Source organism: Siphateles boraxobius, unplaced genomic scaffold, assembly GCF_051911475.1.
Source record: "Siphateles boraxobius isolate OS27281-9 unplaced genomic scaffold, OSU_SipBor_1 77, whole genome shotgun sequence".
Classification (NCBI taxonomy): Eukaryota; Metazoa; Chordata; class Actinopteri; order Cypriniformes; family Leuciscidae; genus Siphateles; species Siphateles boraxobius.
The window spans coordinates 345,001-363,934 of record NW_027509205.1 but is presented as its reverse complement, the minus strand read 5'-3'; the positions used below and the strand labels follow the sequence as shown (position 1 = coordinate 363,934).

Here is an 18,934-nt window from a genome sequence, read left to right as displayed (position 1 = left end):
CTGACGGGAGCGGTAGAAGTCATCAATGAGCGAGCGGTCCAGGACGTCCCGGGAGGGGATCCAGCTTCTCTCCTCAGGACCGTATCCCTCCCAATCGACCAGAAATTGATGACCGCGGCCTCGAGGACGGACATCCAATAACCTGCGAACTCTATAGACGGGAGAACCCTCAACGCGAATGGGATGGGATGCAGGACGGGTCGGGGCGCGTATGACAGGTTTTACGCAAGACACGTGAAAGACTGGATGAATACGACGGAGATTGGGAGGTAGTTTTAGCCTGATAGAGACAGGACTCACGACCTTAGAAACACGAAAAGGTCCAATGAATCTGGGGGCCAATTTGCGAGAAACGGACTGTAACGGGAGGTTAAGGGTGGAGAGCCACACCCTCTGACCACAAGTATACCTAGGACTCTTAATGCGGTGTTTATTAGCAGCTCGACGAGTGAGAGAACGAGAATGACATGACGCTGATCTCACCCTTCTCCATGTGCGTCTACAGCGTCGAATAAAAGCCTTGGCCGACGGGACACTAGAATCAGAGTCTTGGGACGGAAAAAGCGGCGGTTGATACCCAAGACAGCAATGAAAAGGAGACAGGCCGGTGGCGGAGGATGGAGCCGAATTGTGCGCGTACTCAGCCCAAGGAAGCTGTTCAGTCCAAGACGCGGGGTTGCGGAACGCAAGACTGCGCAGAATGCGCCCAATAATCTGATTAGCGCGTTCGGCCTGACCATTAGTTTGCGGGTGAAAACCAGAAGAGAGACTAGGGGACGCACCGATTAGTCGACAAAATTCTTTCCAGAATTGAGAAGTGAACTGGGGTCCCCTGTCAGAAACGATATCAGAGGGAAGACCGTGAATCTTGAAGACATGATCGACGACCGTCTGAGCAGTCTCTTTGGCGGAGGGGAGCTTAGGAAGAGGGATAAAATGAGCGGCTTTGGAGAACCTGTCAACGACCGTGAGAATAACAGTATTTCCCCCCGAGGAGGGAAGTCCTGTTATAAAATCGAGCGCGATATGAGACCACGGACGGGACGGAATAGGAAGCGGCCGGAGAAGTCCAGCGGGCGGTGAATTACTGGGTTTGGTCTGGGCGCAGACAGAGCAAGACGCAACGAACCGGCGGATATCACGTTCGCGGGTGGGCCACCAAAATCTTTGGCGGATAGCCGCAAGCGTTCCTCTTACTCCGGGATGAGCAAACAGCTTAGAGGAATGCCCCCATTGCAGAACGGCAGAGCGCGCAGCGACGGGAACAAACAACAAATTCCTAGGACACTGACGAGGAACGGTGACAAGGGAAAGAGCTCGTTTGACTAGTCGTTCGATTCCCCAGATGGAAGCTCCGAGGACGCATCCCTGAGGAAGGATCTCTTCCTTAACAGGGACCTCCCTGGGGGAAGCGAACTGGCGAGAAAGCGCGTCGGGCTTGAGATTCTTCGAACCGGGGCGATAAGAAATGGTAAAATTGAAACGGCCAAAAATAACGCCCAACGAGCTTGACGGGCGTTAAGACGCTTAGCAGATCGGATGTATTCGAGATTTCTGTGATCGGTCCAGACAATGAACGGAACGGAGGAGCCCTCTAGCCAGTGACGCCACTCGCCCAAAGCTAAACGAATGGCCAACAGTTCGCGGTTACCCACGTCGTAATTGCGTTCAGACGGTGTAAGGCGGTGAGAAAAATAAGCGCACGGATGGACCTTGCCGTCAGTGGAAAAGCGTTGGGAGAGGATGGCCCCGACGCCCACCTCTGACGCGTCCACTTCGACGATGAATTGGTTGGAGGTATCGGGAGTAGTGAGAATGGGAGCGGAAGTAAACAAAGACTTGAGATGATCAAAGGCTGTCTGGGCAGCCCGAGACCACTCAAAACGAGACTTGACGGAGGTGAGTGCGGTTAGGGGCGCGGCTACCTGACTAAAATTGCGGATAAACCGTCTGTAAAAATTCGCAAACCCCAGAAAACGCTGAAGAGCGACGCGAGAGTCAGGCACCGGCCACCCGGTAACAGCCTGCACCTTAGTAGGGTCCATGCTGATCCCCTCCGCCGAAATGACAGAACCGAGAAACGTGACAGACTGGGCGTGAAACATGCACTTCTCTGCTTTTACAAACAAACGATTCTCTAGAAGTCGTTGGAGAACCCGTCGAACGTGCTGGACGTGCACCTGGAGAGAAGGGGAGAAAATCAAAATATCATCCAAGTAAACGAAAACAAATATATTGAGCATATCTCTCAAAACATCATTCACCAGGGCTTGAAACACGGCGGGAGCGTTGACCAACCCGAACGGTAAAACCCGATACTCGAAGTGCCCAAGTGGAGTGTTAAACGCGGTTTTCCACTCGTCTCCCTCCTTAATGCGCACCAAATGGTACGCATTGCGTAAATCCAGCTTTGTGAAAATCTTTGCGCCCTGCAGAATCTCGAAGGCGGATGACATAAGGGGAAGTGGATAGCGATTCTTCACCGTTATGTCATTCAGCCCACGATAGTCAATGCAAGGGCGCAAAGAACCATCCTTCTTTTTCACAAAGAAGAATCCAGCACCGGCGGGAGAGGAGGACGAGACAATAGTACCGGCTTCTAAGGATTCAGAGAGATATTTCTCAAGGGCTTCGCGTTCTGGGGCTGATAAAGAATATAGCCTCCCACGAGGGGGCGTTGTGCCGGGGAGGAGGTCGATACCGCAGTCATAGGGTCTATGAGGAGGGAGAGAAGTGGCCCGGGAACGACTGAAGACCGCCCGCAAATCATGGTACTCCTCCGGCACCCCAGACAAATCACCTGGATCCTCCTGAAACACAGAAACAGAAGAAACGGGGGCAACAGCAGACACTAAACATTTAACATGACATGATAACTTCCATGAAAGAATAGAACCCCTGGACCAATCGATCTGAGGATTGTGTTCCACAAGCCAAGGATGGCCCAACACAACAGGTATATAAGGAGAATGAAAAATTAAAAACGAAATTGTCTCTCGGTGATTACCCGAGACAGTAAGACTCACCGGTATGGTAGCACGGTGAACCCTCTCGAGGACACTGCCATCGAGAGCGAAAACAGAAGTGGGCTGATTTAAATCAATTAAAGGAATACCCTGTTCAAGGGCCCAGGCTTCATCAATAAAATTTCCCTCGGCTCCCGAATCGATAAGGGCTTGACAGGAAACGGAGGAGCCCGGCCAGTGGAGAGCAGTAGAAAAAGTAGTGCGGGTCTTGAGTGGAGGGACAAGGGCAGTAGCGCTCGCCAGTAACCCTCTCTCTACTGGCGAGCGTTGGCTTTTAGTTGACATGTCGACACATAGTGACCAGCCGACCCGCAGTAAAGGCAGAGTCGATTAGAGATTCGGCGTTTGCGTTCAGCGGCGGTAATGCGAATCCCTCCCAGCTGCATAGGCTCCGCCCCAACACTAGCGGAGGAGGAAATTGTGGTAGCGGGGAGCGGAGAAAGGAGAGTGGACTCCATACTGCGGGATCGACGCCGGAGCTCGAAACGCTTGTCGATGCGAATGGCCAGGTCGATCAAAGCGTCAAGACGAGTAGGAACTTCTCGGGAGATTACCTCATCTTTAATGTCTGCATTGAGTCCCTCCAAAAAACGAGCGACCTGGGCGGGTTCGTTCCATCCGCAGGAAGTAGCGAGAGTGCGGAATTCAATAGCAAAGTCGGGAACCGAACGTCTACCTTGACGAAGAGATGAGAGAATACGAGAAGCCTCTGTTCCATGAGCGGAGCGGTCAAAAACTCGGGTCATCTCCTCTCTAAACAGCGAATACCGGTCTAAACAGTCAGACTCGGCGTTCCAGACCGCCGTGCCCCATTCGCGTGCCCTTCCGGTGAGCAAGGAGACAACATAGGCGATCCGGGCTCGATCCAGGGAGTAAGTGACTGGTTGAAGAGAAAACACCACCTCACATTGTGTCAAAAAGGAGCGACATTCTGAAGGCTCACCGGCATAACAGGGCGGATTGTTAACCCTGGGCTCATGAACGTCTTGAGGTCTGGGTGGCGGATCAAGCCGGAGACGGTGAATCTGCTCGGAGAGGTCGGTCATCCGAGCCGCTAACGACTCCACTGCGTGTCTGGTAGTGGACAGTTCCTCCTCGTGACGGCCCAGCATGGCTCCTTGAAGCTCGATCGCCGTCTGAATGGGGTTTTCCATCGCTGGGTCCATAATGGCTAGATTATTCTGTCAGGGATGTCTGAAGGAAGGACCCAAGAGCGATAGCAGATTAACAATGTCTTTAATATAACAAAGGAATGCGCCTCGGAGGGCTAGCAACAGAAAGTCTCTAATTTAAATGCTGCAAACAGTAGAGAAGTAACCCTGGGCAGGGCTGGCGGGTCCCGGGGTGACAACGAAGGAGAAAAGCAGAGCCTCTACGGCAGCGGTATGGAACTCAGGTAAGGAACCCGTCTCTTGTCTTCAGTAGCAGGGTAACTGGGCAGATAACAGCTTTAGCGAGCAAACAATCAAAGAAGCCTGCAGAACAGGACTCACCAAACAAGACAGGACAGGACAAGATAATCAGGTGAACAGTCAGACTCGTACGCAATCATAGATAATAATCTAGCAAAGGAGAGGTGGAAGAAGGAACAAGAAGTAGGAAGACTAATCAAAGGTAAAGAGGTAGCAGGTGAGAAAGGAATGAATGCAATAGCGATAATTGAAGAGAGGGCTGGCAGAGAATGAAGAGAGTAATAGTAAATGGGTGTGTCTGCACAGAGTGTGTGTGTGTGTGTGTGTGAGAGTGAATGAATGAATGAAAGATAATAGCGTGTGTGACCAGAAGAGGGAGACAGAGAAAGGAAGGAGAATACCAGGATCATGACATTAACGCAGTTTTTTGCAGACGTCTCTTACCCTGAATCCCGGTTCTTCCGCTGAGAAACTGTCACAGACTCTGTAGGAATATCCTAATAACACCACAACTTGCCATAAAAACAAAAAATTTGAGATCCCCAACATGTGAGACCTCCATCTCTAAGGTTTTTTCTAGCAGTTTTTTGCAGACGTCTCTGGCCCTGGATCCCAGTTCCCAGTTTTTCCGCTGAGAAACTGTCACAGGCTCTGGAGGAATATCCTAACAACACCACAACTTGCCATGAAAACAAAAACAATAAGATCCCCAACATGTGAGGCCTGCATCTCAAAGGTTTTTAAAGCAGTTTTTTGCAGACGTCTGTGGGCCTGGATCCCAGTTCTTCCAGTGAGAAACTGTCACAGGCTCTGTAGTAATATCCTAACAACACCACAACTTAACATGTATTTTATTTTATTTCCTTTATTTTTCCAGGAAGGTCCCATTGAGATTAAAAGAAATCTCTTCTTCCAGGGAGTCCTGGCCAAGATGACCACACTACAAATCACACACAAACACACAACACATATAAAACATTCCATAAAGTCAGAGCACAACATTCATCATAAATCAAGTAAAACAACAGCATGATTCAATCATTGTATACTGCAGTAAACTTTTAAATACATGCAAAGGAGGAATTGTTTCAGGAGGGACAGTAGCTTGAAATTCATTCCACAGCCATGGAGCATAGTAGGAGAAAGATGATTTACCATGCTCTGAATGTACCCTAGGTACTACTAATTTAATCCCATTAGATGATCTAGTGCTGTAGTTCTTTCTACATAAACATAGAAGACTAGTAATGTAATTTGGAAGTCTACCCATCAATGTCTTTACAATAAATTCTAACATATGGGATTTTTCTTTGATATAAAGAGGACCAACCCAAATAGTTGTGCAGCAAACAATGATGAGTATGTGAACAAGAATTTGTTATAAAACGCAGTGCAGCATGATAAACGCCATCCAGCCTTTTCAATAAATATGTAGACGCATGCATGTAAACAACATCACCATAGTCTAAAATAGGTAAAATAGTACTCTGTATTATTCTCTTTCTAGCTATAAAGGAAAAACTTTTTTTTCCCGAAAAAGAAAACCCAGTCTTGGTTTAAGCCTTTTCACCAAGTAATTAATGTGAACATCAAAGGCTAACTTCTCATGGAGCCATATTCCTAAATATTTATAAGTTGGTACTCTTTCTCTATGTAAACCCTCAATAGTCAGAATAGGCATAACAGTAGACATAGAACGGCTACGTGTAAAAAGAATATACTTTGTTTTATTTTCATTTAAAACTAATTTTAGTTTCAACAAAGTAAGCTGAAAAGTATAAAAAGAATCCTTAAGAATTTCAATAGCCTGAGACACAGAGGATGCAGTGGAGTAAATAATTGTATCGTCAGCATAAAAATGTAGCTTTGCCGATTGTATTCCCTGCCCCAATTCATTAATAAAAATAGAAAAAAGAAGTGGTGCCAATAAAGAACCTTGCGGGACACCCTTCCTGACTATAACCATGGATGAGGTGTAATTATCTACAGCAACACATTGAGTTCTATCCGATAAATAATTTTTAAACCAACTCACAGCCGAATTATCGAGGCCAACACTTTTAAGCCTCCGTAACAGTAAAACATGATCCACTAAGTCAAACGCTTTTGTCAAATCAAAAAATAAGGCCGCACAATGTTGTCTATTATCGAGAGCAGTAATTAAATCATTAGTGACTAATGTATTAGCTGTTATTGTACTATGGCCCGCTCTAAATCCTGACTGAAATGCGTTCAAAATATTATGACTAAGTAGATATTCTTTCATTTGATCATTTATAATAGATTCAAAAACTTTTGCTAAAACCGGTAATTTAGAAATCGGGCGATAATTATTCAAATCGGAAGGATCGCCTCCTTTTAATAAAGGCATAACCATAGCCGATATCCAAGATGGCGGAATTACATTAGTGGATAGACTCAAATTAAAAATCGATGCAATAGGTTCGGCAATAATATCTGCTGACAATTTTTTTAAAAATGGTTCAATTTTGTCAGACCCACCTGATTTCTTACAGTCTAAATTTCGGAGTAGTTTATGAACTTGGGACGGCAATACAGGGGCAAAAGAAAATAAATCTGATTCACTATTAGTCAACTCATCAGTTCTCTGTTCATCAAGGACCAACGAATTGTCTGTTATCAAACCAGCTGAAATAAAATGACTATTAAACGTATTAACAATATCAGCCTTGTCTGTAATCAATCTTTGATTCAATTTTAAAACTTTTGGAAGATTAGTGGATGTATTTGATCCTATAAAAGATTTCGTTAATTTCCAAAATTTAGAAGGACAATTCATGTTATCATTAATCAGGTTTAAATAATACTGACTCTTCGAACTTTATATTAATTTTGTACACTTATTTCGTAATAATCTATATTGAAACCAGTCCTCCTCACCATTTGTTTTCTTTGCTTTAGACCAAGCCACGTTTTCTTTGCTTAATAAGATTAGAGACGGATTCATTGAACCAAGGTTTATTTCTACCTCTCACCCGAAATCTACGTAAAGGAGCATGTTTATCACAAATTTCTAGAAAGATAGATTTGAAATAATCATCAACCACATCAGGTATAATTGAAATCAACTGTAAATCACTATTATATACATCATGCAAAAAAGCCTGTACATTACAATTTTTAAATTGACATTTAAGATTTGAATTGAGAATTGAGATCCCCAACATGTGAGGCCTCCATCTTGAAGGTTTTTGTAGCAGGCCCCTCATCTGACCCCTTCCTGATGTTGGCTCCAGGTCTGTTAATAGCATGAGAAAAAGTAGATGTCATCACAGGCCTCTGCCCAGTCGAACACCAACAGGTGGCGTGTAAGCTCACGGACACCTGATTAGTGGGCCAGTGGCGCAATGGATAACGCGTCTGACTACGGATCAGAAGATTCTAGGTTCGACTCCTGGCTGGCTCGCTCTGCCTTTTATACTATGCTGTCAGCCCTTAGCCGTTTTATTATCCCATAGTTTTTGTTATTATTATTATTGGATTGGTTGAGAAATATTAAAAATTGACAGTCCAACAATAGGCTGCTTTGTCAGTAGGATAACGGTTACCATACAATACTATGCGTCTTTTAAAATGCATTGCATGAGTACTGTCACAAGGACCTTGCTTTACGACCAGTTTGTAGTGTCTATTATACCATCGCATGAATGGGAGGAAACTGAACCCCCTCGTCAGGCAAATGAGAGCTCCCTCTGTTGAGCCTGATGAAATTGAATTCAGTAAACAATCCCTTCGGATCATTCCCATGTTCTTAAAGGGGACGGTCACACACTAAAAGTAAAAGGGACTGCTCCAGGCAGAAGGAAGATCCCATATGGTCTAGCGGTCAGGATTCCTGGTTTTCACCCAAGCGGCACGGGTTCGACTCCCAGTATGGGAATATCGGGTTGTCTTTGCATCACTTAATCGAAACAACCAGCATTTATGTCTGTAGTAGTTTTAGCCAGTGGCGGAGATTCAGCAACCTGATATGTTGATGTTCTGTCCCGAATCAGTGTGCCTTCGATAGCTCAGCTGGAAGAGCGGAGGACTGTAGGTGGCAAGTCAGCAATCCTTAGGTCGCTGGTTCAACTCCGGCTCGAAGGAGTTCTTTTTCACACATAAACATTTCCTTGGCCCTGCTTCTCGACGAGGGCATCAGCGCTTGAGTTCGTAGTTCATCATTTTACAATCACGACCGCCGGTGGTGGGCAATATCTCATTCCCTGACCGGGAATCGAACCGGGGCCGCAGCGGTGAGAGCGCCGAATCCTAACCACTAGACCACCAGGGAAGGTATGCTGATGACTTGCCCTCAAGCCTGGCTCTGGCCTCTACCAGATTTTGCAGCAAGACCACTAATACTTGTATTTTCCTCCAGCAGAGGAGACGTCACTGACCCTGGCAAACTGACAAACTGTCACAGACTCTGTAGGAATATCCTAACAACACCACAACTTCCCATGAAAACAAAGCAACCGAGATCCCCAACATGTGAGGCCTCCATCTCGAAGGATTTTAACGCAGTTTTTTGCAGACGTCTCTTACCCTGGATCCCGGTTCTTCCGCTGAGAAACTGTCACAGACTCTGTAGGAATATCCTAATAACACCACAACTTGCCATAAAAACAAAAAATTTGAGATCCCCAACATGTGAGACCTCCATCTCTAAGGGTTTTTCTAGCAGTTTTTTGCAGACGTCTCTGGCCCTGGATCCCAGTTCCCAGTTTTTCCGCTGAGAAACTGTCACAGGCTCTGGAGGAATATCCTAACAACACCACAACTTGCCATGAAAACAAAAACAATAAGATCCCCAACATGTGAGGCCTGCATCTCAAAGGTTTTTAAAGCAGTTTTTTGCAGACGTCTGTGGGCCTGGATCCCAGTTCTTCCACTGAGAAACTGTCACAGGCTCTGTAGTAATATCCTAACAACACCACAACTTAACATTTATTTTATTTTATTTCCTTTATTTTTCCAGGAAGGTCCCATTGAGATTAAAAGAAATCTCTTCTTCCAGGGAGTCCTGGCCAATATGGCCACACTACAAATCACACACAAACACACAACACATATAAAACATTCCATAAAGTCAGAGCACAACATTCATCATAAATCAAGTAAAACAACAGCAAGATTCAATCATTGTATACTGCAGTAAACTTTTAAATACATGCAAAGGAGGAATTGTTTCAGTAGGGACAGTAGCTTGAAATTCATTCCACAGCCATGGAGCATAGTAGGAGAAAGATGATTTACCATGCTCTGAATGTACCCTAGGTACTACTAATTTAATCCCATTAGATGATCTAGTGCTATAGTTCTTTCTGCATAAACATAGAAGACTAGTAATGTAATTTGGAAGTCTACCCATCAATGTCTTTACAATAAATTCTAACATATGGGATTTCCTTCTTTGATATAAAGAGGACCAACCCAAATAGTTGTGCAGCAAACAATGATGAGTACGTGAACAAGAATTTGTTATAAAACGCAGTGCAGCATGATAAACGCCATCCAGCCTTTTCAATAAATATGTAGACGCATGCATGTAAACAACATCACCATAGTCTAAAATAGGTAAAATAGTACTCTGTATTATTCTCTTTCTAGCTATAAAGGAAAAACATTTTTTTTCCCGAAAAAGAAAACCCAGTCTTGGTTTAAGCCTTTTCACCAAGTAATTAATGTGAACATCAAAGGCTAACTTCTCATGGAGCCATATTCCTAAATATTTATAAGTTGGTACTCTTTCTATATGTAAACCCTCAATAGTCAGAATAGGCATAACAGTAGACATAGAACGGCTACGTGTAAAAAGAATATACTTCGTTTTATTTACATTTAAAACTAATTTTAGTTTCAACAAAGTAAGCTGAAAAGTATAAAAAGAATCCTTAAGAATTTCAATAGCCTGAGACACAGAGGATGCAGTGGAGTAAATAATTGTATCGTCAGCATAAAAATGTAGCTTTGCCGATTGTATTCCCTGCCCCAATTCATTAATAAAAATAGAAAAAAGAAGTGGTGCCAATAAAGAACCTTGCGGGACACCCTTCCTGACTATTACCATGGATGAGGTGTAATTATCTACAGCAACACATTGAGTTCTATCCGATAAATCATTTTTAAACCAACTCACAGCCGAATTATCGAGGCCAACACTTTTAAGCCTCCGTAACAGTAAAACATGATCCACTAAGTCAAACGCTTTTGTCAAATCAAAAAATAAGGCCGCACAATGTTGTCTATTATCGAGAGCAGTAATTAAATCATTAGTGACTAATGTAGTAGCTGTTATCGTATTTGTATCCTATAAAAGATTTCGTTAATTTCCAAAATTTAGAAGGACAATTCATGTTATCATTAATCAGGTTTAAATAATACTGACTTTTCGAACTTTATATTAATTTTGTACACTTATTTCGTAATAATCTATATTGAGACCAGTCCTCCTCACCATTTTTTTTCTCTTTGCTTTAGACCAAGCCAAGTTTCTTTGCTTAATAAGATTAGAGACGGATTCATTGAACCAAGGATTATTTCTACCTCTCACCCGAAATCTATGTAAAGGAGCATGTTTATCACAAATTTCTAGAAAGATAGATTTGAAATAATCCCAAGCATCAACCACATCAGGTATAATTGAAACCAACTGTAAATCACTATTATATACATCATGCAAAAAAGCCTGTACATTAAAATTTTTAAATTGACGTTAAAGATTTGAATTGAGAATTGAGATCCCCAACATGTGAGGCCTCCATCTTTTCAAAACTTCTTCTTAGTTTTCTTCACTAATGGTCTAACCTTTTAAATAGCCCAATTTTGGCAGCAGTTTTAGCTTACGTCCATACCACCTTGGGCACGCCCGATCTCGTCTGATCTTGGAAGCTAAGCAGGGTCGGGCCTGGTTAGTACTTGGATGGGAGACCTCCTGGGAATACCAGGTGCTGTGAGCTTTAAAAAAAAAAAAAAAAAAAGAGTGCCTGAGCTTCAAAAAGCCTTAAACAGTCTCTGAGATTCTTCAGAAAGCATGAAAGAGTTTGAGTTTTTTCAAAAGTTCTTCTTAGTTTTCTTCACTAATGGTCTAACCTTTTAAATAAGGCATGGTTAGTACTTGGATGGGAGGCCGCATTGGAATACTAGGTGTTGTAAGCTTTTTTAAGAAAAAAAAAAAAAAAGAGTGCTTGAGCTTCAAAAAGCCTTAAACAGTCTCTGAGATTCTTCAGAAAGCATGAAAGAGTTTGAGTTTTTTCAAAAATTCTTCTTAGTTTTATCCACTAATGGTCTAACCTTTTAAATAAGGCATGGTTAGTACTTGGATGGGAGGCCGCATGGGAATACTAGGTGTTGTAAGCTTTTTTAAGAAAAAAAAAAAAAAAGGAGTCCCTGAGCTTCTTCAAAAAGCCTTAAAAAGTCTCTGAGATTCTTCAGAAAGCATGAAAGAGTTTGAGTTTTTTCAAAAGTTCTTCTTAGTTTTCTTCACTAATGGTCTAACCTTTTAAATAGCCCAATTTTGGCAGCAGTTTTCGCTTACGGCCATACCACCTTGGGCACGCCCGATCTCGTCTGATCTCGGAAGCTAAGCAGGGTCGGGCCTGGTTAGTACTTGGATGGGAGACCGCCTGGGAATACCAGGTGCTGTAAGCTTTTTAAAAAATAAAATAAAATAAAAAAGAGTCCCTGAGCTTCAAAAAGCCTTAAAAAGTCTCTGAGATTCTTCAGAAAGCATGAAAGAGTTTGAGTTTTTTCAAAAGTTCTTCTTAGTTTTCTTCACTAATGGTCTAACCTTTTAAATAGCCCAATTTTGGCAGCAGTTTTCGCTTACGGCCATACCACCTTGGGCACGCCCGATCTAGTTGGTATATCCAGGAAGTGAGTTGGCTGCAGTTGGAGAGGAAGGCTCTCCCCCATTTTTGTTTTTCTATTTGTGTTTTGTTTTTCGAGTTTGTTACTTTAAGTTAGTTTTTTTTTTTTTCGCTTTATTTTGCTTTTCAAACCACCTAACAGCAGCTTTTGCTGACTGGAGGGTGGTTTTTAAATTTTTTTTTGCAATTATGGACGGATTAACGGCAAACGACACTGGACTGGTTGGAGGAACACGCACGGTAATTGACAATGGACTGGCAGGAGGAACACGAATGGCAAACGACACTGGACTGGCGGGAGGAACACGAATGGCAAACGACACTGGACTGGCGGGAGGAACACGAATGGCAAACGACACTGGACTAGAGAATCGACAAAGAACTGGGAATGGAAAGGATCAAGAAGCAAGGAAAAGATTTGGTGAAAGAAAATATTTAAAAGAGGCAACAGTGATCGTAAGTACGGAGAACGTGAGTGGAGTGAGAGCGGAGGATATAATTAAAGCGATTTCGGAACAAATTGGAAGTGGAAAGGTGTTGGCTGTAAGACCCAGGCAAGGCAAAGAATATGAACTGACACTAGAACAGGAAGAAATGTGCGACTTTTTAATCGATGGATTGACAATAAAGGGAGTGGACTGTGAAGTAAAGAAGCTGCAAAATAAAGATTACGTTGTTTCATTCATGCACCTGCCTGTCTACCTGGAGGATAATGAAATTTTGGACAAATTGGAAGGATGGGGGGTTTCCCCCATATCTAAAATCAAAAGAAGGTGCTATCCGGGCACTGACGTAGAAGACGGCACCAGGTTTGTGAAGGTGAGGTTCCCCAAAGAAGTGGCATCACTCCCTTATAGCACAAAGCTGGAAACAGCGGAAGGGCCACAGTACTTTAGGGTGATGCACAGCCACCAGGTAAAGACCTGTCGGCTGTGCATGAGCCCAGGACATCTACTGAAAGATTGCCCAGATTTCAAGTGCTATAAGTGTGAGGAAAGGGGCCATTTTGCACGAGATTGCAACGCCGTCAGGTGCCCGGATTGCCAAGAAATTTTAAATAAATGTGAATGCTGGATGGAGGGAGAGGTAGGAGGAAGGGAAGTACAGGTGGACAGACAGGTGCATGAAGGAAACAACGAGGAAAGACAAGAAGAGGACGAATCACAACCAAAGGAAGCAGAGGAAGGAACAAACAACAGACAAGAAGGAGAAGGAGGAAATGAAAAGGATGATGAACAGATAAGTGAAGAGGACACGCTGTTGACACCAATGGACATATCTTCAAATCATGGACAAAAAGGAAAAGAACAAGACAAAGAAACAGACAGCGAAGGAGAAATAAGGATGGAGGAGGACGAGAAGAAAAAAGTGGAGAGGGGACAAGGACGAAGAAGATTGCTAAAGGTAAAGCCAAATATAGAAACTGCAAGGAAAAAAGTGTTGAAAAAAGGACTAATGGAGTGTTTAAACAGGTTTGAGGTGTTAAAGGAACTGTAGGAGAAAGACTAAGAATAATGGTTTTTAGATATTTATTCTTTTTATTTTTAATGGTACTAAGTTGTGTGGCTTTTAATGCGAGAGGACTTTTGAACTTAAGGAAATTTGAAAATGTAAAAGAAAAATGTAAAACAGAAGATATTATTGTGCTACAAGAAACAAACTGGAGAGAAAATGTGATGAATGATTTTAAAAAGAGATGGGAAGGAGGGATTTTCTACAATAATGGAGATGGGAGGTTTGGAAGAGGAGTGACTTTTTTAATGAAGGATGATGTTTTTAAAGCAAGTAAAATTCTATACAAAGATACGATGGGGAAATGTATGGTGGTTGAGACAATACATGAAGGAAGAGAATTGATTTTAGTAAATGTACATGCACCAACGGAAGAGAAAGAAAAGAAAGAGTTTTTTAATGTTTTAAGAAGTATTGTAAAGAAGTATAAGGAAATAATAATGATGGGGGATTTTAACACGGTTTTTAATAAACATGACATGGCAGAAGGAATGGTTTTTAAAATTGATACAGGGAGAAAAGAATTAAAAGCATTAATGGCAGAAAATAATATGATAGATGTGTGGAGAGAAAGAAATGAAAGGAAAAAAGAATTTTCAAGGATACAAATAGTAGGGAGCTTTGTGTGCAAAACAAGAATTGACTTTATTTTATGTACGAGGAATGTGGAGAATTTTATCGAAAATATTAAGTATGAAGACACAAGTTTGAGCGATCACAAGTTTTTATTTTTTAAAATGGACTGGAATAAAGTGCAAAGAGGGCCAGGGATATGGGTTTTAAATACTAAAATGTTAGAAAATGAAGACTATGTTTTAAAGGTTAAAGAAATTATAGAAAAAGAAAAGGAAAATGAAATGTATGAAGAAGATAAGAGAATATGGTGGGAGAACGTAAAGTTTTTAATTAAAAAATTCTCGATTAAGTATTGTAGTATAATACGCAAATGCAAAAGATACAAAGAAAAAGAAATAAAGGAAAGTTTGGAAGTGGAATTGAATAAAGAAAATAAAGATATACAAAAGATAAAGGAAATGGAGGGAAAACTGAAAGAAATAGAGGAAAAAGAATATGAAGGGGCGAGGTTAAGAAGCAAAGCTAAATATACAGTGGAGGGAGAAAAATGCACCAAGTTTTTTTTTGATTTGGAAAAAAATAAAGGGAAAGCTGAAACGATTAAAGAGATAAGAGGAAAAAATGGGGAAATTGTAGAAGGGAATGAAAAAATTTTAGAAGAAATAAGGAATTTTTATGAAGAGCTTTTTAGTACAAGGGGTGTAAAAGAAAACGAAAAAAGGGAATTGTTGAATCAGATAAAAGCAAAAATTAGCGAGGAAGATAAAAAAGAATGTGATCAAGAAGTCAGAGAAGAGGAGATAGAAAGAGCAATACAGCAGCTGAATAAAAAGAAAAGTCCAGGAATAGATGGTTTAGGAAGTGAATTTTATATATGTTTTAAAGAGATTTTAACAAAGATTTTAAAGGAAGTTTTTAGAGAAATTTTTGGAAAGGAAGAAGTTAATGAAAGAATGGGGATGGGGATAACAAAACTGATATATAAAAGGAACGGAGAAAAAGTAGATTTAAAAAACTACAGGCCGATCACAATGCTAAACACAGATCTTAAGATTTTAGCGAAAGTTTTAGCAAACAGGTTAAAGGAAGTAATGCCAAGTATAATCAAAACAAATCAAGCGTACGGAGTAAAAGGAAGAGATATAGCGGACACGACAATGAGCATAAGAGACACAATATGGTACTTGAAAGAAGAGAAAGAAGAAGGATACGTAATTAGTTTAGATTTTGAAAAAGCTTTTGATAGGGTTGAACACGGGTATTTATTTGATGTTTTAAAGAAATTTGGTTTCGGGGGAGATTTTATTAAATGGATTGAGATTTTATATAAGGGTGCTTTAACAAGAATAAAATGTAATGGGTTTTTAACAGAATGTTTTAAAATCACAAGATTAATAAGACAGGGGTGTCCACTTTCAGCGTTATTATATTCACTTGTATCGGAACCGTTGGGATTGGCTATAAAACAAAAAGAAGAAATAACTGGAATTGAAATTGAGGAAAACAAGTCTGAAGGGAAGGTTTTTCAATATGCCGATGACACAACGATAATAGTAAAAGGAAAGGAGAGCGTTAAAGAAGTTATGAAGGTTGTAGAAGAATATTGTAAAGGATCTGGGAGTAAAGTAAATGAAGATAAGACGGTGTATATGAGATTTGGTAAAGCTATGATTTTAAGGGATTGTTTTAATTTCAAGGAAGTGGAAGAAATAAGGATTTTAGGAATTTTAATGGGGAAAAACGAGAGGAAAGTAAGAGATGAAATGTGGGAGCAACTAGTAACAGAAATAGAGAGAAGGTTAAATTTTTGGAAATTGAGAACATTAAACTTGAAAGGGAAGGTTTTAATATTGAATGTTTTAATGGTTTCTAAGCTATGTTATGTTTTATATGTGTCGGAGATGCCATTGTGGACAGAAAAGAGGCTGAAGAAATGTTTTCTTGACTTTTTATGGGAGGGGAAACCAGCCAGAATAGCTTTTAACACACTTTTAGGGGCAGTAGACAAGGGGGGTTTAGGATTAATAGATGTGGAACAGAGAAAAAATAGTTTGAGAGTTAAAATAGTGAAGAAATACCTACAAGATGAGGGCAAAGCAGAGTGGAAAAAGACCATGAAATATTTTTTAAACAAATGTGGGAATTTTAATATGGGGGATGGAATTTTATGGATGAAAACGAAGATTTGGATGACGGAAAGACTACCAGAGTTTTATAGAGAAATTTTGAGTGCCTGGGGAAAATTTTTAGCCAAAGTCGAGTATGATCCACATGGGAGAGAAAACATTTTAAATCAACCTCTGTTCTTAAACAAAAACATTTTAAAACAAGACAAAGAAATGTTTTTAAAGAAATGGATGGAAGTGGGGATAACAAGAGTGAGAGACGTTTTATATGAATTCAAAGAAGGGTTTTTACCAACACAATTTATTGTGGATGCAATGGAGGAGGCAAAAGAGGATTACAGTGAACAAGAAATTTTAAATAAATATGATATCATTAAAAGTGCAATACCCAAAGAGTGGATTAAAAGAATAGAATGTATGGAAGGAGAGCCAAAAGAGAAATGTATTTATGTGAAATTGGGGGGAAAAGTGAATGATTTTAAGGAATGAACTGTGAAAATGATTTATTGTTCTTTTAGAGATGATGTTTTTAAAGAGCCAATTGCAAATGAATACTGGGTGCAGAAATTCAAAGATTTAAAAAAAGAGTGTATATGGAGAAACATGAGGGGGAAGTGTGTGGAAACAAAATTCGGATGTTTAGAATATTTTATAAGACATAAAGTGATTTTTACTCAGGCAATTTTAAATAAAATAGGAATTGAGCAAAACGCTCTGTGTAAAGTGTGCCAGGAAAAGGAAGAGTGGATTTTACATATGTTTTTATACTGTAAAGAACTGGAGGAATTTTTAAGGAAATGTAAATGCTTAATTAAAGAGTTGACTGAGGAGTGGGATGAAAGTGTAATGGAATGGAACAGAGTTGTGATGTTTGGTTGGGAAAAGAAGTGTCAAAACAAAAGTTTTATAAATCTGTGTGTAATGTTGATGAAAAGTGCAATATGGGAGAGAAGAACTGTGGCTAAAAAGGAAAAAATTGTGTTGGATGTTTGGACTATGTTTAAAAGGAAAACTGAATTGTATATTGAAAGATTGTATGTTTATTTTAAATGTGAAAATATGTTGGATGCTTTTTATGATATTTTTACCCCAAAAGTTTGTTGTGTCCTTAAAGACCAAATGTGGAAGCTGCCGGGAAGTGATGGAGTTTTTTAAATAATGTATGTAAATGGAAAATATGTGATGTAGAGATGTATGTAGAAGAAAATATGTATTTTTTATTGTATTTATTTTTATTGTATTTTATTGATTGAAATTTCTTAATAAAAAAAAAATAAAAAAAAAGGCACGCCCGATCTCGTCTGATCTCGGAAGCTAAGCAGGGTCGGGCCTGGTTAGTACTTGGATGGGAGACCGCCTGGGAATACCAGGTGCTGTAAGCTTTTTAAAAAATAAAATAAAATAAAAAAGAGTCCCTGAGCTTCAAAAAGCCTTAAAAAGTCTCTGAGATTCTTCAGAAAGCATGAAAGAGTTTGAGTTTTTTCAAAAGTTCTTCTTAGTTTTCTTCACTAATGGTCTAACCTTTTAAATAGCCCAATTTTGGCAGCAGTTTTCGCTTACGGCCATACCACCTAGGGCACGCCCGATCTCGTCTGATCTCGGAAGCTAAGCAGGGTCGGGCCTGGTTAGTACTTGGATGGGAGACCGCCTGGGAATACCAGGTGCTGTGAGCTTTAAAAAAAAAAAAAAAAAAAAAAGAGTGCCTGAGCTTCAAAAAGCCTTAAACAGTCTCTGAGATTCTTCAGAAAGCATGAAAGAGTTTGAGTTTTTTCAAAAGTTCTTCTTAGTTTTCTTCACTAATGGTCTAACCTTTTAAATAGCCCAATTTTGGCAGCAGTTTTCACTTACGTCCATACCACCTTGGGCACGCCCGATCTCATCTGATCTCGGAAGCTAAGCAGGGTCGGGCCTGGTTAGTACTTGGATGGGAGACCGCCTGGGAATACCAGGTGCTGTGAGCTTTTTTAAAAAATAAAATAAAATAAAAAAGAGTCCCTGAGCTTCTTCAAAAAGCCTTAAAAAGTCTCTGAGATTCTTCAGAAAGCATGAAAGAGTTTGAGTTTTTTCAAAAGTTCTTCTTAGTTTTCTTCACTAATGGTCTAACCTTTTAAATAAGGCATGGTTAGTACTTGGATGGGAGGCTGCATGGGAATACTAGGTGTTGTAAGCTTTTTTAAGAAAAAAAAATAAAAAGAGTCCCTGAGCTTCTTCAAAAAGCCTTAAAAAGTCTCTGAGATTCTTCAGAAAGCATGAAAGAGTTTGAGTTTTTTCAAAAGTTCTTCTTAGTTTTCTTCACTAATGGTCTAACCTTTTAAATAGCCCAATTTTGGCAGCAGTTTTCACTTACGTCCATACCACCTTGGGCACGCCCGATCTCATCTGATCTCGGAAGCTAAGCAGGGTCGGGCCTG

The 18,934-nt window shown here is 40.7% G+C and overlaps 8 non-coding genes across 8 annotated transcripts in view; 7 read left to right on the top strand and 1 right to left on the bottom strand.

Moving 5' to 3' along the window:
* The first annotated feature begins 7,792 nt into the window (after positions 1–7,792).
* Positions 7,793–7,865, top strand: trnar-acg (transfer RNA arginine (anticodon ACG)). The gene has a single exon. It is a non-coding gene; the product is annotated as a tRNA-Arg (tRNA).
* Positions 7,866–8,458: 593 nt separating this feature from the next.
* Positions 8,459–8,545, top strand: trnay-gua (transfer RNA tyrosine (anticodon GUA)). Its single transcript is given in 2 exon segments — positions 8,459–8,495; positions 8,510–8,545. It is a non-coding gene; the product is annotated as a tRNA-Tyr (tRNA).
* Positions 8,546–8,660: 115 nt separating this feature from the next.
* trnae-cuc (transfer RNA glutamic acid (anticodon CUC)) lies at positions 8,661–8,732 on the bottom strand. The gene has a single exon. It is a non-coding gene; the product is annotated as a tRNA-Glu (tRNA).
* A 2,549-nt stretch (positions 8,733–11,281) lies between these two features.
* Positions 11,282–11,400, top strand: LOC143726439 (5S ribosomal RNA). The gene has a single exon (XR_013198686.1). It is a non-coding gene; the product is annotated as a 5S ribosomal RNA (ribosomal RNA).
* Positions 11,401–11,972: 572 nt separating this feature from the next.
* Positions 11,973–12,091, top strand: LOC143726155 (5S ribosomal RNA). The gene has a single exon (XR_013198410.1). It is a non-coding gene; the product is annotated as a 5S ribosomal RNA (ribosomal RNA).
* Positions 12,092–18,077: 5,986 nt separating this feature from the next.
* On the top strand, positions 18,078–18,196 carry LOC143726367 (5S ribosomal RNA). The gene has a single exon (XR_013198616.1). It is a non-coding gene; the product is annotated as a 5S ribosomal RNA (ribosomal RNA).
* A 169-nt stretch (positions 18,197–18,365) lies between these two features.
* On the top strand, positions 18,366–18,484 carry LOC143726411 (5S ribosomal RNA). The gene has a single exon (XR_013198660.1). It is a non-coding gene; the product is annotated as a 5S ribosomal RNA (ribosomal RNA).
* Positions 18,485–18,864: 380 nt separating this feature from the next.
* LOC143726410 (5S ribosomal RNA) overlaps positions 18,865–18,934 on the top strand; it is a 119-nt gene continuing 49 nt past the window's right edge. Inside the window, exon 1 of the ribosomal RNA XR_013198659.1 lies at positions 18,865–18,934. This exon is cut by the window's right edge and continues 49 nt beyond it. This is a non-coding gene — a ribosomal RNA (5S ribosomal RNA).